This window comes from Acinonyx jubatus, chromosome A3 (assembly GCF_027475565.1).
Source record: "Acinonyx jubatus isolate Ajub_Pintada_27869175 chromosome A3, VMU_Ajub_asm_v1.0, whole genome shotgun sequence".
Taxonomy (NCBI): Eukaryota; Metazoa; Chordata; class Mammalia; order Carnivora; family Felidae; genus Acinonyx; species Acinonyx jubatus.
This window is the reverse complement of record NC_069388.1, coordinates 90,134,105-90,153,687: the sequence shown is the minus strand read 5'-3', so window position 1 is coordinate 90,153,687 and position 19,583 is coordinate 90,134,105. Positions and strand designations below refer to the sequence as shown.

The window sequence follows — 19,583 nt, the reverse complement described above, 5'->3', positions numbered from 1 at the left end:
TAACTAGTGGGTAGGCTGAGTAATACCTCCTAAAGATGTCCAGGTCTTAATCCCTGGTACCTGTGAATTTTATCTTTTATGGTAATAGTGACTTTGCAGATCTAACCAAGTTAAAGATCTTGAGATGTGGAAAGAATCCTGGATCATCAAGGTGAGCCCTAAATGTAACCACAAGTATACTTATAAGAGAGAGACAGAGGGATATTTGATTAAAGAAAATGATCGGGAAAAGGTGATACAACAGAAAAGCAGAGGGAGACCCAAAGATGCTACACTCCTGGCTTTTAAGATGGAAGAAAGGTCCATGAGCAAGAAATGCAGTTCTAGAAACTGGGAAAGGCAAAAAATGGATTCTTCCCTAGAGCCTCCCCAGGGAGCCAGGCCCTCCAACATCTTACATGCCAATTTTATTCTGACCTCTAGAACTGCAAAAGAATAAATGCGTGTTGTTATAATCCACCAAGTTTGAGGTGATTTGTTGCAACAGCCATAGGCAACTAATACAACTGGTTATCAAAATTTCAGCTTTTTTATTGCTGGTAGGATACACGGTTTTGTTTGTCTGTTTTTACCTTTACCTTCTGGTAATACAAAAGAACTTGGGCTCGTGCACATTTGGCTGTATGATAATAAGGAGAAATCTCCTCCTACTCACTTGTCACAGTTTTACAACAAGAGATTTGTGGAGTTTTTTAACTGCTATACTTTATTAAATTAAATGACAAATTAAATTTAGAAAGATAAACAGGTAAAGATAGATAAGAAAAAAGAGGGAGACAAGGAAATGGGAGAGAGAGAGGGAGAGGAAAAGGAGGCAGGTATTGCCAGAGAGAGAAAGAAGTGGAATGATAGATATTTGTGCTACTCTCCAGTATTTCTGGCTCATCCCCCTTGAAGGCACACCTTTGCACTTCCTTGCCTCTTAAACTTTGATGTGGCCATTTGAATACTTTAGTAAGAACAAGTGTCACTTCTACATCCAAGCCTTTAATTGCCAGTGCAATACCCTTCATTTTTCCTTTCAAACTATTGCAGTGACCAAGTGGTGGAGGCTCCAACAACCTGGGTATATCCTTGAGGGAGGACAACATGGAACAGAGCCCTCCCCAGTCAAAAAACCTGAAGTTTCTTTTCACAAAAAAACAAATTTCTGTTGCATAAAGCCACCGAGATATTAGGGTTATTGTTTACCACAACATAACGTAGCCTATACTTTATGGATGGATGGATGGATGGATGGAGTCGATGGGTAGGGTGGATGGATGGATGAGGATGGATTGATAGAAGAAAGGGATATACACATACATACAAACACAGATGTATAGATAGATACATACTTACAAAAACATACTAAACTATCATGACCAAAAAAATAATAATAATTGGAGGAGATGATACCATTTCTGCAGAATGTGTGGCAGTGCTCCTTCCATCATATAATAGGAATAAATACTGAAAGCTTTGCAGACAAAGGGGTTGCCTTATTCATTTCTACATCTGTAGCTCTTAGCACAATGTCTGGTACTCATTAGACATTAAGTGATTTAATAAATAAAGTATTATTGAAAGATGGCAGTATGAGACCAAAAGTTTCTGACAGAAAAGCCCCCATCATGACCTCAGAAGGTTGGGGTCAGCCTACTCAGAGTAAAAGTTAAGTCACAATTGAACCTCAGACATCCCAGGCCAGACTGGAATTTGAAGATGCTCTGCTTTCACTGGAACTAGAGTTTTCCAGAGTCCCTTCTCATGGATCTTTGAAAAGAAATGTCTGGGTAGGTGTAAACCTTGGTCTGAGTCATTCACTACTTTATGTCCAAGTGAAGGAAGGGCTAATATCCACAGTTCTGCTGATATTGGTCTACCAAAATGACAAATATTGTGAACCACAAACTCTTTCAGAAAAATAATGAGTGTACAAATATATTACTATTCTAATCTTCCCTGGATTTTACCTTTACTGCTCTTAAATTGCCTATGACCTAATAGGAAATATTATCAGCACTTTTTTGAGAAAACTATTTATTTTGTATTTGTAAAGAAAAGGAATAATGTAGCTCCTAGACTACTTGAGGGAAGTTTTGGATTTAGTACCTCATACATTAATTCCATGTGGAGGAAATAATACCCAGGTGACTATATGAATGTCCATCTGGGTAAATAAAGGATGGGACCAGATAAAAAATGTACAGTTATGGTTCCTTTGGCCCCATATAACAGAAACCAATTCTGTCTAGCCTTGACAAAAACCAAATTAGCTATGAAGGATAGAGGTAGTATGGGAGCAGTAGAAATTGTTGCACAGAATCCAAGAAAGCCAAGAAAGAAAGAAACAAAAGCCTCAGAAAGACAGAAGCCACTGTGGCTTCAAAGACCTCAGATAGAGAAAACAATGAACTTTCTCTCAAAAGTTGTCTCAGTTCAACATTCCATATTGCTAAAAGAAGGGCCCTAATTGACACAGCTTATTTGAGTCCAACCTGGCCATTCATACTTGGCCAGCAATAGAAGGTCTTACAGACCACCCATGATCAATATGGTGTTCTCTTCTGTTTGGGTAGATTTTCGGTTAGGATGGAGTCACTGTGAATTGGAACATCAATCAGCACATGAAATATCTACTCCAGGGGACAACGAAGAAGGTAGTGCTTTGGGCTACAAAATAACAGAAAACTCTTCCATAATTATGGTTTGGGGGTGTTCAGGAGGTTTGGGGGGTTTGTTTTGTTTTGTTTTTTACATGATAAGAAGTACAACCATTCAATGCCAGAATTTCCAAAATTCTGTTGGCTTTTCCCTCATAGTCGTAAGCTGGCTGCTGCATCACCAATCATCACCTCTGCAATCCAATAAGGAAGAATGAGAAGAGGGAGGGGATGGTGCCTGAAACAACAAAGTACAACTATTTTCTAGATATCTATATCCAAAAAAATGAAGTTGGTCCCTTACTTCACACCATACCCAAAAACTAACTTAAAATCAATCAAAGACCTAAAGGTAAGAACTGAAATTATCAAACTCTTAGAAAAAAAAATTAAGTATAAATTTTGTGACCTTGGATTATGCAAATGTTTATTAGAAATGACATAAAGTACAAGCAACCAAAGGGGAAAAACATAAATTGGATTTCATGAAAATTAAAAATTTTCATGCTTATAAGAAAAAAAATCAAGATAGTGAAAAGACAATGCACAGAATGGGAGAAAACACTCTTTTTCTTTCTTTCTTTCCTTTTTTTGGGAGGGGAGAAAGAGAGAGCATCATGCTCAATGTTGGGGACACAGGCAGGGGCAGAGGGAGAAAAAGAGAAATCTAAACGGACCCCACACCCAGCGCAGAGCCCACAACCCTGAGATCACCACCTGAGCCAAAATCAATTAACCGACTGGCCCACTTAGGCACCCTGGGAGAAAACATTTTTAAATCATATATCTGATAAGGCTCTCATATCCATAATATGCAGCTATTACAACTCAACAATATAAAAACAAACGATCTAATTTTAAAATTGACAAAGGATCTTAATAGACATTTATCCAAAGAAGATATAAAGTGGCCAATAAGCACGTGAAAAAAAGCTCAGCATCCCATTCCTAATGGGAAACGCGAATCAAAACCACAGCAAGATACCATTTCACACCCACTAGAATGTCTATAATCAAAATGATGGACAATAGCAAGTGTTGGTGAGAATTTGGAGAAACTGGAACGCCTATACATTTCTGGCTGGAATGTAAAATTGTGCAGTGCTTTGGAAAACTGTTTGACAGTTCCTATATGTATGTGTGTGTCTGTGTGTGTGTGTATCTATTTTTTTACATGATATATATATTATGTATGCATATTTATATATATACACATATATATTTACATAATATATACATATACTATGTATACATATTTATATAATATATACATATATAATATATACATATATTTATATAACACATACATATATAGTTATACAATATACACATATATTTATATAACATATACATATATATTTATACAATATACACATATATTTATATAATATATACATGTATGTGTGTGTGTATATATATATATAAGTATATATATATATATATATATACATAAAGTTAGCATATGTTCCAGGAATTCCACTCTAGGTATATATCCAAGAGAATAAAAAAATAAGTATTCACGCTAAACTTTGCACATGAACATTCATACTAGAATAGTCAAAAACACAAACAACCCAAATGTCCATCAACTGATGAAGTGGATAAATAAAATGTGGTGCATCCTTCAGAAGTAATATTAGTCAGCCATAAAAACATGAAGTACTAGCACATGCTACAATACGGATGAATCTTGAAAATATGTCAAGTGAAACAAGCCAGACACAAAAGGCCATATGTGATATATTCCATTTATATGAAATGTCCAGAAGAGGCATAGAGACAGAAAGTAAACTGTTGTGTGCCAGGGTCTGAGAGAAGGGAATAAGGAGTGGCTGCTAACGGGAAGGTTCTTTTTGGAGAGATTAAAACGTTCTAAAATTGAATATTGCTGATGATTCCAAAACTTGGTGAATATATTAAAAGTCATGAATTGTACAATGTAAATGGGTGAATTGTGTGGTATGTGGATTATACATTTCAATAAGCTGTTAAAAAAATTTACAACCAAAAATAAAAGGAAGAAGGGAGGAAAAAGACAGTATAAACCTCCCTAGGAACCCCAAAGCAGAATTTCTGCTGAGTCCCATTGACACAACTGGATTTAAGAGTAGATAGTAGCAGCTTCCTAGGGTTCTGACTTTAGGGGAAAAGTCTGGAAAGTCTCTGTCACCTGTAAATACTGCTCAGGACAACTCAGCATTACCTGAACAAGAAAGACAACGACAGGCTTTGAAGTGAATTAGACCCTGGTTTTAATTGCAGCTCTGCCATTTTGGAGAAACTCACATCCTCTCTCATTAGTCCTCTGCACATTTCTCCCCTCATCCTTTTCCGTTTTTGTGCAGATTGGCCTATGATGCTCATCCTTCTCTCAGGTCTGAACCACACCTCTTTGCTAGAGATGCCCTCAGGCTGAGAGAGAGCCCCAAGTATCTGAGGATGCAAGCAACCCTTGGTCAGTAACTAATGGGGACAGGGTATGAGAGCCCCAGTCATTTTGGCCCCATGAAAGTATCTCTGAATCAAGACCCACAACAACTACAGAAGCCAAAGCTGAGCACCCTTGTTTGGCCTCTTTCTCTTCTCCACCCCAATTTTCTCACTCCAGTGAGGAACATTTCCTAATATCCCTTCCACGGGAATCCTCATCCTGGAATTTGCTTCTGGGGAACCCAACCTAAAGGAGCCTCAGCTTCCTTATCTACAAAACAATGAAAAGGATAACAAGGAGAAAGCTCTATAATAACGACAGAGCGGGTCCTTGATAAATAGAGGCTCTTCTCTGACTTCGGTTCCACGATCTCTCAGAACATTCTTGTCCTTGGAAAACTTCCTATAGAGCACAAATACGATGAAGGGACTAATGATGTAGTGGAATGAATGAGTGAATGAATGGGCGAAACGGGAAAACAGGATGCAACCAACATAACCCAGTGGTTGAGAATGTGGACTCAGGGAAGTTTGGATTTCAAGTATTCCAACTACCTGGGCACATTATTTATTTCTCTAAGTCTCAATTTTCCCCTCTGTACAATGGGGATAATAATAGTACATACCTCAAAAATTGTCAAAGGAATCAAATGAGATTATGAATCAACAGCAGCGGGCAGAAGTGAAAATTCACTATCATTATGGTGGTGGTGATAGTGGCAGTGGTAGTAGTTACTTTTATTGTAGATACAGCAGTAGTAAGTAGAAGTAGTCCAGAGACACCAAAACCCAACTTAACCAACTTCACAGTTTTGCCACATTTGAAGTTAGATCCAGTTTGACAACTAGGCTAAGTTCCAAACACCTTACAGCAGATGCGGTTTTAAAATTCATTCCAAAGGATAAAACCCTATGCCTCATGTTGAGCGCTGGAAGTGTTTTGCCTGGTGGCAGAAGGCACTAGGCTTTTGTTTCAGGCAGGTGACGCCGGGCAGAGATTTTAATCAGCCCCCAAGGGGGTCTTCCTAACACCCCCAGGCTTCTGGTAGTGGGAGAAGCACCACAGCTGTCAAACTGACACTTTGCTGAGTACGAACGCCTCATAAAATAACAAGGGTATGTGTATATATACTTGTTTTTAATTTTAAAAGGATAAAAAATGCATGGCGCTAGGACTCAGCCGGGCATAAATTATATGGTGTGGCATGTCAGTCTGCCACATCCTGGCTTGGAGTCCCAATGACGTAAGAAGACGTAAGAGGTTTGAGGAATGGGTAAACACCTGTCAAAGGCTGCCTGGCACACAGCTGAGACACGCTGAAAGGGCCTGCTGTGGCGATGAGTAATACAGAAGGCCACCCAGGAGCTGGGGTACAGGTTGCCCTGGGAAGCTCCTCTGGGAGAGCAGAGACAAGTTTCAGTCGTACCCGTGTAAAGACAGTGACTTCATGCATTCTGACTCAAGTGCATTTCAGCTAGTGCTCCTGCTACACCCCTGCACAGACTGTTCACCAAGAGCCAGAGTGGTCCCTTTGCAATGAATATCCGTGCCTGTCACATCCCGACTCAAACTGCCCCCCACCCCTGGATGGCTTTCATCACACATTGTTCAAAATCAAAAATACTTACCATGAGCAGCAAATCCCAATGTAATGTGGGCCGCAGGTCCTTTGTTTACCTCATATCCTGCTCCTCCTCCCCTCACCCACTTTATTCCAGCCGGCTACCTTCTTTCGTCTTCCTCAAATTTGCCAAAGACGCATCCTCTCCAGGACCTTTGCTCCTGTTGTCCCCTCTGCCAAGAATGCTTCCCTTCCCTCCCAGGTATTTCCTTTTTTTTTTTTTTAAGTTTATTTATTTATTTCCTTAGAGAGAGAGACAGCACATGCAAGTGGGGGAGGGGCAGAGAGAGAGAGAAAGAGACTCCCAAGGAGGCTCCATGATGTCAGCATGGAGCTGGACATGGGGCTCAATCCCACAAACCGTGAGATCATGACCTGAGAGAAAATCAAGAGTCAGACCTTAACCAACGGAGCCATCCAGGTGCCCCCTCGTTTTGTTTAAGTTAAAATAAATTAAAAATAAATAAGTAAATGAACAAACAAACAAATACGGCAATGCTTCTCAATTGAGTACACACCAAATCACTTGAGGATATTGGTAACATGCAGATTCTGACTTAAGTGACCTGTCCTGGAGCCTGAGATTCTGTTTCTTACAAGAATCCGAGTGGTACCAATGTTGAGGATCTGCAGACTACACTTTAAGTAGAGAAGTTTCAAAGGTCTGTTTAGATTTGGCCAGGTGAATAAGGATGGGAAGGGATTCAGACCATTGGAGGCCTCACCCAAGGTTGTCCCTGCCAATTGGGGCAAGATCTGGTTTCTTAGTTGCTAATGCTACGTTTAAAAAGGTCCCCACTGCCCAAAGCTGCTGCCCCTGTCCTGGACGCCTGGAGGAAATGAAGTCAGGGAATGATTTGGGAATTCATATGATATATAATTTACCAAGCCAAGATGAGAATTACTCAGGTTGAGCATGAGAGTTAGACTGCCAGAACTTCAGTCCCAAAGTCAGGGCCTCTGCTCCATATACCTTGCCCCCTCTCCTCCAGACTTGCCCTCTAGACTTGGAAGTTCCCTGGTTGGCATATGGCTTTCAGGGTCTAGTTAGGCCAATCTAAGTGGTTATCTTGCAACTCACCTCCTTCTTCCCCATCAGTAAGAAGATTCTGAAGCTTGCAGTGAGGGAACACTGGAGGATTTATGAAGGTTTGTCCCCACAAAGAGTGTTCGGGGTCCCAGACAGGCACTTATGTTCAAATTATACACATAACATGTTTGGGACTCCATACATCACAACAAGGCAAAGAAACCTATTTGAGAGAAAGGCTATGGGAAGAAGTTGATGTGAGTGTACCGTCCATGTGCCAGGCATGGGCTGCTGATGGTACAGTAAGCACATATGTGGACAACAGTGAACAAAAGATAATGCCAAGACACAGAAATCACATCGAGGAGCATGAACTTTATTCTGAGGGCAAAGGGAGCTGATGTAAAGTTTTGAGTCCCAAAGTAACAAGGCAAGAGGTGATTTGAGAGTGTCCACTCTGGACACAGAGCAAAGGGAGGGTTTAAGGGCAGCAGGACAGTTAGCGGTTTCTTACATCATTCAGACAACAAGTGATACAGACCTAAACTAGGGGGATTTCAGTAAGAACTTAAGTTTAGGGGCACCTGGGTGGCTCAGTCGGTTGAGTGTCCAACTTCGCCTCAGGTCATGATCTCGTGGCCAGTGAGTTTGAGTCCCGTGTCAGGCTCTGTGCCCCATCAGGCTCAGCCTGCTTCAGATTCTGTGTCTCCCTCTCTTTCTTGCCCCTCCCCTGCTCACGCTCTGTTCTCTCTGTCTCTCAAAAATAAATAAACCTTGAAAAAAAGAATTTAAGTTTAAACAGGACATGGAGATTGAAAGTGGGGAGATGTGGAGAGAGGAATATAGGCTGATTCTCTGATTTAGGTCTCAGGTAACACAATAGGTAGCAGTGCTATGAAAAAAGACTGTACATACACACACCCCAAAGTTAGTGTGTGCTTGGTCTGGGGCTTACAGAGAAAGACGCTTGGTTCACTTTGGGGCATGGTGATTTTCAAGTGGCCAGAGAACCACCAATCGAATATATAAATCCAAAACTCAGAAGAGACGTCATGGCTGGACACAGGTTTGAGCGTCATTACAACACAGGTGGACATTAAAATGATGAGCATAGATCATCTTTCCCAAGGATAGTGTATAAGAAGAGGAAGTCTATGAGCCAAAGACAAATGCCAAGGAGGAGAAGGAAGGATGTTTGGAATGAAGTGAGGTACAAGCACAGTCGAGAGAAAATATTCTCAAGGAATGAAGGGTTTCAAGAACCAGTGGTGGTCAACATCATCAAGTGGGGGGCCCCAAAATAGGAATAACGAAAGTTCATTAGATATAGCTATTAGATCGCTGGTGACCTGATAAGTAACTCTTTTGAGAGTTGGTGGTCAGAGTCAAATTACAAGAGATTTGAAGAATAATGAAAAATAAAGTAGAGAAAGTAAATTTAGTCACTTCAAACAAACATGATGAGAGGGAAAAATGAGGCAGGACAGTGGTTCGAGGAAGACAGGGTTCATGGGAGGTTTGAAGGCTTTTTTATCTCTTTAGTTTGTGTGGTCTATTTTGGAATGGGAGCAAATTTTCTACTTCCATATAGAAGAAATTTGAGTTTGAAAGAATTTGTAAATTCCGGGGCTGGCGTCTGGCCTCTGGGAGATAACTTTTGATCCATAGTTGTAACACATACACATACACACACATAGTTATCACATAGTGATATGCACACATATGCATCAAACTTATGTCACATAGTGATAACGCAAAGACACATGCCAACATTAGTTTGACACTATAATTTTTTTAAGTTTATTTATTTATTTTTAGAGAGAGCACACATGAGCAGGGGAGGGGCAGAGAGAAAGGAAGAGAGAGGATCTCAAGCAGACTTCTTGCTGCCAGCACAGAGTCCGATGTGGGGATCGAACCCACGAACCTTGAGATCATGACCTGAACCAAAACCAAGAATCGGACGCTCAACCAGCTGAGCCATCCAGGTGCCCCTGGACTAAATTTTTAAAGTTCTTGAGTTTATCCCAATTTAAAGTTCTAATAAGATAAAACAGGAAGATTACTTGAGTAGAGAATCAAAGATTCAAGGTATAGTCCTGGCTCTTCTTCCAAATGGCCATGTGACCTTTGTGTCAGTCTGTCCCTCTTATAGTCAGTAACCTTACCTGAGAAATTAGACAGATGTACTGGATTGGAATGGCATCCTAAATACCAGCTCTGATGGATGGATGCAGGCTTCTCGGCATGCCATACTGAAGATGTTTCTGAGGCTGTGTCTAAGCTTAGCAAGCAAGACTGTTATAATAGACCAGCACTGTCTGTCACGGGCAGGAAAATAGTAGTGTTTACCATTTCTAAACTCCTGAATTAGAACATTCCGTGATTCATTAAACACATTATGATCCTGTCATACATTATGACTTTGGCCCAGTAAAATGCTCTGTAGCCATTTTTACCCCTTATTTAGTCCAAAACCCATTATTATTTTTTTTTTTTACTAAGGAATTGAATGGATCTAACATCACTATCTCTATGGTTCTATTCAGAAACTAGGCTTATTCTTTTCTGTTTATCTTTCTAATAGGCTCTATAATAGCCATACCATTTAGGGAAATAAACCATTGCTTGTAAAAACTGACTTCAGATATTTAGAACTGCATTGTTTACTGACTCCACAAAGCTCCAAAAAGGGTCTAGAGCATTTTAGACTGTGATGGAAATTATTTTCAAGTCAGATCTACTGGTCCTTTCTTGCTAGATTCAAATGTCATATTTACAGCATTTGCGATACCCAAATGAGGGTTCCAACACCCTGACTCTTACATCAGGGTCCACTGCCCTACAAGTGTCATCAGAGAGATGTATGGCAACCAGTTCTCTATAGCACAATAATAGAAGATCCCCCCCAACCACCCCCAAGCTCTTGAGTATATATATCTCTTTTCTGATTGTCTACCATAAATACAGCTCCGCTTACACCTTCAAGTGGACTCAGGCCCTGCCATTGACATGTGGCACTTCTATCTGGGGGCCTGTAACTTCTGACAATACTATCTGCCTGTGGTACTGTCGGGAGGCTCGCACAAAGTATAAAGGAAAGCATTTGTAAGGTCTCAATGTTCATAAATGGTATTATTACTGTTTTTACTCTCTTTCCTGACGGAGGCCCTCAATAGGGAACGATGAGAATGTTTTATAACTGCATGTATCACTGGTACTTGGTCAAAGAACCAGAGAGGCAATTCACAGGGCTTTCAGCAAAACACCCTCAAACTCAAAAGTTATTAGTCCACGAGGCCAGGGCGCTTTGCCATTAATAGATCCCTCTTTATTGTGGTGAGTATTTTTATTGGTAAGAAAAGTTGATTTAATATAAAAACCTAGTGGTCCCCCACTCCTTCCATTGTGAGTCTGTCCCCCTCAGGGGCAACTAGGCAATCTTTGGCTCTCTGTAAACATGGCTTCTGTCTCATTTGTTCTTTTATCTCCTAAAGGAACTCTGCTGCCCTGCGTGCTGCTTCCTCTTCCCCTCCCTTCTTCTCTGAGGTTGCTTCCATCTCATCGCCTTTTCTAGCATTTGGAGATGGTCTCGAGCTAGTCATCCATATTACCACTGCAATTATCCTCGGGGCCTACTGTACTACTAATACATTACAAGGTTCTGCCAACTCATTTTTTTATTTCAAAGCCATCATTCTTGCTGCTGTCTGGCTTCTTTTTTGATTTTTGCCTTCCTGTAAGCAAGCTTACTTTTGATATTTATTGTCTTATCTCATCTTTAATCTTGTGTTTCATAGAGCCCAGGCTTAATTGGATTTTATTGAAAGTACAAGCAGATGCTGCCTTAAATTACTTTTGTTTCCTACGGTAAATCTTTTTTCAAGTATGTCCTTCCTTTGCCCCCTATGAGCCCTGTTCTTCATCTATGCTTCAATGTCTTTTCATAGGCCCCAAACTGGTATGTGTGGGTTTCTTTTTCCCCTCCAGCTTATCCATACCCAAAAATGAGAATTCTACACAGGCCTGGAATCTCCTCCAGAAACAGGTGCAATGAGATACTAAAAACGGGATACTTTCTCAGTATCAGTGAAAACCCCCACATTAATAGGGGCAACTAGGACCAGATATGTAATTTTCTGGACCCGATCTGAAGTGAAAAGACAGAGCCCCTTGTATACAAATTATTAAGAAGTTCGACATGGTGATAGAAGAGAATTAACCCAAGCACGGGGCTAATTGTGAGTGAAGGATTCTATGTAACTGTAACGCTCGTACACCCGCGAAGCCAGCCCTGGGAACAGTGATCCCCACCATCCAAAGTGGGGTGCGGGACCACCAAGTAGGACTTATAAGGAAGGGTGTGCAAACTGGGTTTTCAAATCTCAACCCCTCACCCACATAAAAGGTGTAAGAGGGTTGAATTGAAGCAGCTGACAAGTGAGTTGGAATTTGAGAGATTTCTCCAGAGTGAGGTATCAGGGTGCTGTGAGAACGCCCCTCCTAAATGAGTGTGGCTTTGAGGACAGCCCTTGAAGAGTTTTACACGAGGAGGGGGTCTAGGAGGGCGGTGAGGGAGCAGCCTCATTCTCATCCAGAGCGATTCAGTAGAGTGTGCTCAGGAAGAAATGTCTAGGAATCTACATGGATGTCTCTGGAAAAGAAAGTACCAGCTTTGAATGTCTGCCAAGTCAGAAGAGCACCAGATCAGGGCCATGGCAGTCAAGAATGCCCTTTTCTGCCCCTGCCTCCTGGTCTGGGTGTAGAGTCTGAGGAAGAAGCAGAGCAGAGAGAGAAGAAAAGCTTTATATTGAGATTTTGATTATTACTCTGCACTGAAATGAAACTGCTTTGGGACCCTAAGTGATCTGGCCATTTCTCTTCTCTGAACATAACTACAGCCACCAGTAGCTCACCACAGACTGAGTGGAAGAAGCCACAGAGCAGGCATGCACAGAGTTGCTGTGTAATTGGATCTCAGCAAGTTCTGCTTATTTAAATGCACAGAATTTGTGTCTCTCTTGTGGATCTCTTCAAGTTACTCTCGTTTGCTGAATAGAGACCTCTCGCTGAATCTTCAGATGTGCACCAGTTGCCTTTTTCATGATCCAGCATCGCAAAGGGAGCAGGAGGAAGCAGGGCTTCAGGCAACTTCACTCAGTTTGGTGCACCTGCAGCTCCAGGTGCCAGGCGTAGTGATAAAGGCTCTTCTGCTGCCTCAAGACACCCTCACATCCCCAATCCCCCATCACCCTGAACCCAAAGAACCTGCCGATTTGAGAAGTTGCGCCTGCAAGCCTTCCACTCAGGAACAGCTTCCTCCAATCCCGTTACTGGAAGCTAAACAGAAGGGTGCTGCTGTCCACCCTGAGTAGAAGCTTCTGGGCACCTCTGGGGAACCACCACTCAGGGTGACTTGAGGCCCTTTTGCAAATATTTCACTGATCAAAAAATTTCTGCTGCATTCTGCCTCAGCCGGCCTCTGCCTCTAGCCCCAGCTCTTGCTTCTCTAAGCTAGAGCCTACTGGAGAGCTTGGATAAGGCAGTAGATCCCCATCCTGACTGTACCTCACAATCACCTGAGGAGCACTGAACATTGCAAACTCCAATGGCTGGGCCTCCCCCAGACCAACTGCAATCAGCCAACTGGGGAGCGAGGCTCAGAAATCTAGGCTTACATTGCTCTCCAGGCAATTCTAATGTGCAGGGCAACTCACAGGCTATTCCATTTTTTGCTCAATTCAGTCTCATCTTGCAGAAATTCCTCATAGCCTTTGGCATGTGGGTGACAATGTTTCCTATTTTTCAGTGCTGACACGGGTTTTTCTCATATTATTATATTGAGATCAATTCAGATTTGTCTGCAATACAAGGGAAACTCTCCTAACTGTCAGAGTTAGGAAATAACTGTGTAACATAAGGAAAATATGAAATCTTCCTCCACAGAGCTTGTAAAAACAAGCCAGAGTCATCTTGTTTTCTGCAGCTCTTTGGGTGAACAGTTACCAGGCTCGGGTCCTTTCTTGTGCTGTGGATTTACACTGTAATCTTAATCAATCATAGTAAGAGTCCCTCCATCATGAAAAATTCTTCATGGGCAATCCTTTCTTAGTGAAGGGGCATAAATGAAGGGTTGTCCCTGTGCACAATACGCAAACAAATCTGGACACCTCTGCAGTACAAATTCCTCATCTCTCCATAATTGCAATATTTTATTGATGCTTGATTTTGAAAAACACATTGTTTACTCTAAAGGTAAATTCAAGACTGCCAGAAAATGTAGACTTTCCCTCCGAGGGATAAAATTGATCATTATGTCTATTCCATGCAAATTTAAATATTAAAATGTAACGATCACAAAATGCATTGGATTATATTCAGCCTCTAACTTGTCTTTGTCCATTACCCTGAGCATCCGCAATTATTGTCACTCGTGCCTTAATAAGCTCTCACTTTTGTCCACTCTTTGGGCAACCGAGCATGCATTTCCTCTAAGACTTTGCTCATTTACCTGCAGAGCATGCAATGGAAACTGCACTGTTTCAGATATCTGGCTTCTTCATGCAGGCCTTCTCTACCCCAAGTATAGCAAGCAGATTGCTCTGCTCCTTTACTATCCTGAGCACTATCCAGGTGCTGAACACAAGAGGCCGTGAACAAATGATGAAACCAAGTTTTAGCTTAGAGCTTGCTGTGCTTCATTTGCATAACTATAATGTCAGATTCATTATTCATGAGCATATGCTACAATGGCCCTCCCCTTATAGCTCAATCCTCCACTGCTTCTGAGTCTCAGATGTGTAAGATGAACCATCTCTCTTGCAGCTTGGAGCAATTTCTCCTTTCTGAGTGCACAGTGGAGTGATGGCCCTATTTTTTATGCAAGTGTGGATCCTTGGATGCATAACATTTACAACCTAACATAAAATAAAACTGAAGGTTTTGATACTGAAAGTCGTAAGCATATTGGGTCAACAAAAAAAATAAAACTCAGGGACTCCCTGTAGAATTCTGGTGAAGGGAAGCGTTGGTCTATTTGTCAACAGAAGTAAATTATGATGGTGTATTGTAGGAGGCATGCTGGGAAGGCTTTCCTAACCAAAAATCTCTCCCCCGCATGGGTGTCTCTCCTGCCTGAGATTCTACCATTTAAAAATTTCAGGGAACAGTGTCTCTTGGAAGGAAAATATCCTTGGGAAGAATAGCATCCTGGGCACTATGATTTACTTAAGCAGATCTTTATCCTTTCTGTGAATAAGACCAGCCCACTCTTACATGGTGCTTCCTATGTGTCGAGCACTCTTCTAAGTACCTTCCACATACTAATTCATGTGATCCTTAAGATAGCTCTAGGATTGTAGACCATATCATTATCATCATCACCATTATCACCACCATCATGATCTCCATTTTTCAGATGAGAAAAGTGAAACATGGAAAGGTTGGATAACTTGCCTAATTCACATGCAAGAGTCGAGATTTGAACCCTCAGAGCTTAATTACAGAATCTGAAGGGAAGCACAGCACTACATGGCCTCTGGAGGATGACACATGTGTGAGGGATCTCTCTGGATGTGTGGAAATAACAGAAACAGTGGGAAATATTCTGAAAATAAGAAATGTGGAGGTGTGCTGGGTGTGGCAGGGGACAAAGCCCTACTGTTGCCTAGGATCTGTCCACCAACCCTATGACATTCATTCTCGTCTCCTTGCTGCCTTTCCTTTCTCTCCTGTACTCTCAGGCCTCCCTGCAGCGACTTGATACACCATGAATGCTCCTTCAAAGCCTTCACACTCACTGTTCTCTCTTCCTGGAATACTCAGAGATCCACATGATCCTCTGATTTACCTCTTTCAACTCTCACCTCATCAGAGAAGTCTTGTCTTGCCATCCAGTGTAACACAGCGCGACATCATCTATCCCTCCAACCTCTCCAATTATCTGTCTCCTTTCCCTGCTTCATTTCTTTCCACAGCACTTACCACCAGACATGTTATACAATTCTGCATTTATTTAGTAGCTGCCCCTACTACTTACTTGCCACTGGGATGTGAGTTCCATGAGAGAAAGAGCTTTGTCTTTTGGTTCACTGCTATATTATCAACACCTAGAACCGTACCTTCCACATTAAAAGCTCAATAGGCATTTGTTAAATGAATGGATGGGTGACCATGAACTACTTACTTTACAGTTCTTCCCAAGACAACCTCCAACTAGAAGATAAAACTTGAGACATGTTATAGGTCTGTCGTTTTATAGTTTGTTATATGTGTCTAGGGCTATAATTTAATAAGGCTCATTAAATCACTGATCTTCTTAGCAGTGACAAGTTTAGACAAGGTGTATTTTTAGATGGAGACCAATATAAATATAGTGACTGCATAACTGCATAAGTTTTTTGGTAGAGATGCTGATGTGTTGTTCCTAGCACAGATCCTGGAAGCATTAGGCATACAACCTAGGGGAGACAAAGTGAAAGACAGATTTGGTGTTGCAAAAATGACCGAAGTCTTGAGGTTTGATCTGGGTTCAAGTCCTGGATCTGCTGTTGCTTGTTATATGACCTTGGGCAAATTAATGAACCTCATTTTTCTCATCTACAAAATAGGAAGATGTAGCAATATGGCAGCACTAACCTTACAGGGCTATTGGGAAGATCAAGTCAGCCAATATAGGTGAAACTGTTTAGCACATGATAGGTTTCTTTTTTTATCCTGAATCTTCATGCAAAGATGGCATGATTTAGTGAGAAGTAGGAAGTACAGCATAATCAACACGACTCTTTGTTTAAATAGGAAAAAAGGGGAAAAAACCATAAAATTCACAAGCTCTCCAACCAAGTCTAACTGATCCTCTTTTTTGTTTCCAACTGTTCCCATAGTTCTACTCTATTACTTTATTTAACAGATCATTAATGAAATTAATTTATTTACTGGGCTCTCACTAAATGCCAGGTGTCACCACTTAGTGATTGTGTCTATTAGCTCTCTTTTATGGTTAATACTTCACTGGTAAAGGATACCTTTGCAGTTCTTTCCTCACCCAGGGAATACAAACGTAGAATGAGAAAGCATTGGTAGTATGCAACCAGAGATGCTCTGGGTTGTATAAGGAGAACAAGGATACTTTATGTTATTCCTGATATAAACAACCAAAAATATCTTCAGAAATACTTTGTGTTTTCCGTATTAGAATAAATCTACGGGTAGCAAAGGGTGGATGATGCATCTGCAGCAGAGAGTAGAAATGAAATGATTGGTTTGGGCCCAGAGTCATTTGTTCTTTTAGTTTGTGTATAATCACTGTCTACTTCCCTCATGGGACCATTAACTTCTACATGCATGGCTTCAAGTCTAAGAAAAGAAGAAACATTGCATGAAGTAAAGTCTTACTTTATTATTAATTAGTTCTCTCCAGGCTCAGGGGATGCTCTATGTCTTTCTGCTTCTGTCATGGAACAGACTGTCTCAGGACTGTTATCTGACAGCCCTTCTTTTGGGCAGAACTGCATGCACAAAGAACTCCCATTCAATTCAAGGAGAGAGCTGCTCCTGCCAACACCAGGAAGAGATCACTGAAAATCACTGCAGAGGGAATAGGGGATGTGACACCTGCATTACACAGCACTCATTCACCTCCTAACGTCTGTGGATAATATCTCACCCGGGGTGGGCAAATCAGAGTTCCCTCTTCCTTCTGACCAACTCTAAGGTCAGGAGGTATTCTGGATGGTGTATAAAGTCAAATCCTTGTCTCAGGGCTTCTAAGTAGTGACAGAATTGCAACTAGATCTGAACCTTTTAAATCCTTGTCAATTTCTCTTTTTCACACTATCTTCCCTTTCACCCACACTCTGTGGTCCACATGTTGAGCTTTTGTGATTGTTTTTTTTCTGTGAAATGCAGCCCATAATTTGATAGGCCACCTTTCTTTGAGTGATACTTCTTTGAGGATGGTATAACTGTGAAGAGCACATAGCAAAATTGTTCTTAAGAAAAGTCCTGACGTAGATAGGATTTGTTCATTCTCACAATTCTTACAGTCCCCACTTGTATAATGGGAAAAGTGGAACAGTCTTAAGGAACTGGTGAAATGTGTTTCATAAACTAAGTGGAGGGTCAATTGATTATCGCAAAAGATTATCCATTTGTTCTAGCCAAAAAGCAATACTACTCCTTGATTGTAAACACTTATTTCATAAAAATTTTGGAACTTATATTGTTAATAGAATAGCAAGAACCCAGAGAATAGTTGCTTTGATGGTAATAAATCTCATGAAAACCAAAAGAAGAAAGGGAAAAAAAATAATGCCCTAAGATTCCTTGGGGATTTTAATTTTATTGAATGAGCATTTTAGTGGCTCTTTTCAGAAAATGTAGACAACACATCTGCATTCCCATCAAGTTTATAACCTTTATCCCTGTCCAAACGGAATGTGAACTATCTCAGAGATGTGGCTGTGATTTATAATTACAAAAAGAAAAAAAAATCATTTAGGGGAAATGGGTCTGAATTATCAAGATATCTAAATACAAAATAGTTTTAACCATGATATTATTTCAAATACATTACAAATAGGACTACCATCCATATCTTTCTACATGGTTGGTTTAATGAATGAATTAACTTATAATGAGCAGCACTCCTTGGCATTAAAAACAATTTTGTTTAAAATTTTAAAGTTTATTTTCTTCGTAAATAGACCCCACGAGCACCATCCCTCGTATCACTATGAAAAACGAAAACATGTTACTGTTGGTCAGCAGAGCTGGGAGATATAAAGGTATGAATATAGAAGGGATATGGGTGAGAAAAAACATGTTGATACTTTATATTTTCTTAGTAGTCCTTTGTTTCACAAGTACTTCAGTATCAATTTTCTTCCATCCCCTATAGGATTATCTCTGAATCTTATTGTTGGTGCTTATGTCAAGGAGATTTAATAGTATACAAAGTTAATTTGTATATTTGTATATCTGTTAATTTAACACTTAAATAAATGTTTATTTAAGTTCTCAGAAAGTAAAATTCCTAAGAAAGCATCAATTTTCATTCACAAGGGCCCAAACCCGCTCTAGTCTCTTGGAATACTTGCTCTTGGGATGCTTCCTCTGAGACTTAGCTACCATACTGAGGGAAGTCATGGAGAGGTACTCCAGTCTACAGCTACTCCAGACTCCAGGCTACAGCTGGGTGCTCAGCGACAGTCAGCATCAACTGCCAGCCATGTAAGTGAGCCATGTCGGATGTCCAGCACAGACGAGCCGCCGGAAGACCACGGTCTCAGACAATATCCGACAGCACCTGTGTGAGAGACCCTATGCAAGAACTGTCCAGATGAAACTTGTCAAGCCACAGAACTGTGATAGATAATAAGAAATCATTGACTGAAGCCACTACATTTTGGAGTGTTTTTTTGTGCGGAAATAAGTCACTAGAAGAATCCCTATGATTAGGATTTGGTCCTGATTTATCCCTTTTAGTTCTTTGCTGCTGGATCTAGAGTAAGTCTCTGAAACTGCTTGTTTAATGTCTAGAAATTTTCTGATTTGTAACTAGTCCCACCTACTTCCCTGTCCCACACTCTTCCTCCCCCCACAGCTGAAACCACTGGACATACACTATAGCTCAACCTACTGTATGTTCTGAAACCAAATCATCTTTCTGGACCTCTTAAATCTGAACTCCTAGTCTTGTTGGCTGTCTATCAACAAAGCTTCCCCCAGTGGTTCTCAACCCTGACTGCACATTGGGATCCTCTGGGAAGTATTAAAAAATACATGGTTTCTGGCTCCCACCCCCAGAGATCCTCATCTAGTTTGGTCTAGCACATGGCTTCTCTACACTGGTACTCT

At 40.9% G+C, this 19,583-nt stretch overlaps 1 long non-coding RNA gene across 1 annotated transcript; it reads left to right on the top strand.

Annotated features, from left to right (window-relative positions):
- The first annotated feature begins 1,671 nt into the window (after positions 1-1,671).
- Positions 1,672-19,087, top strand: LOC128311235 (uncharacterized). The gene is made up of 3 exons (XR_008289423.1): positions 1,672-1,775; positions 2,805-2,997; positions 18,789-19,087. It is a non-coding gene; the product is annotated as an uncharacterized LOC128311235 (long non-coding RNA).
- Positions 19,088-19,583: the final 496 nt, after the last annotated feature.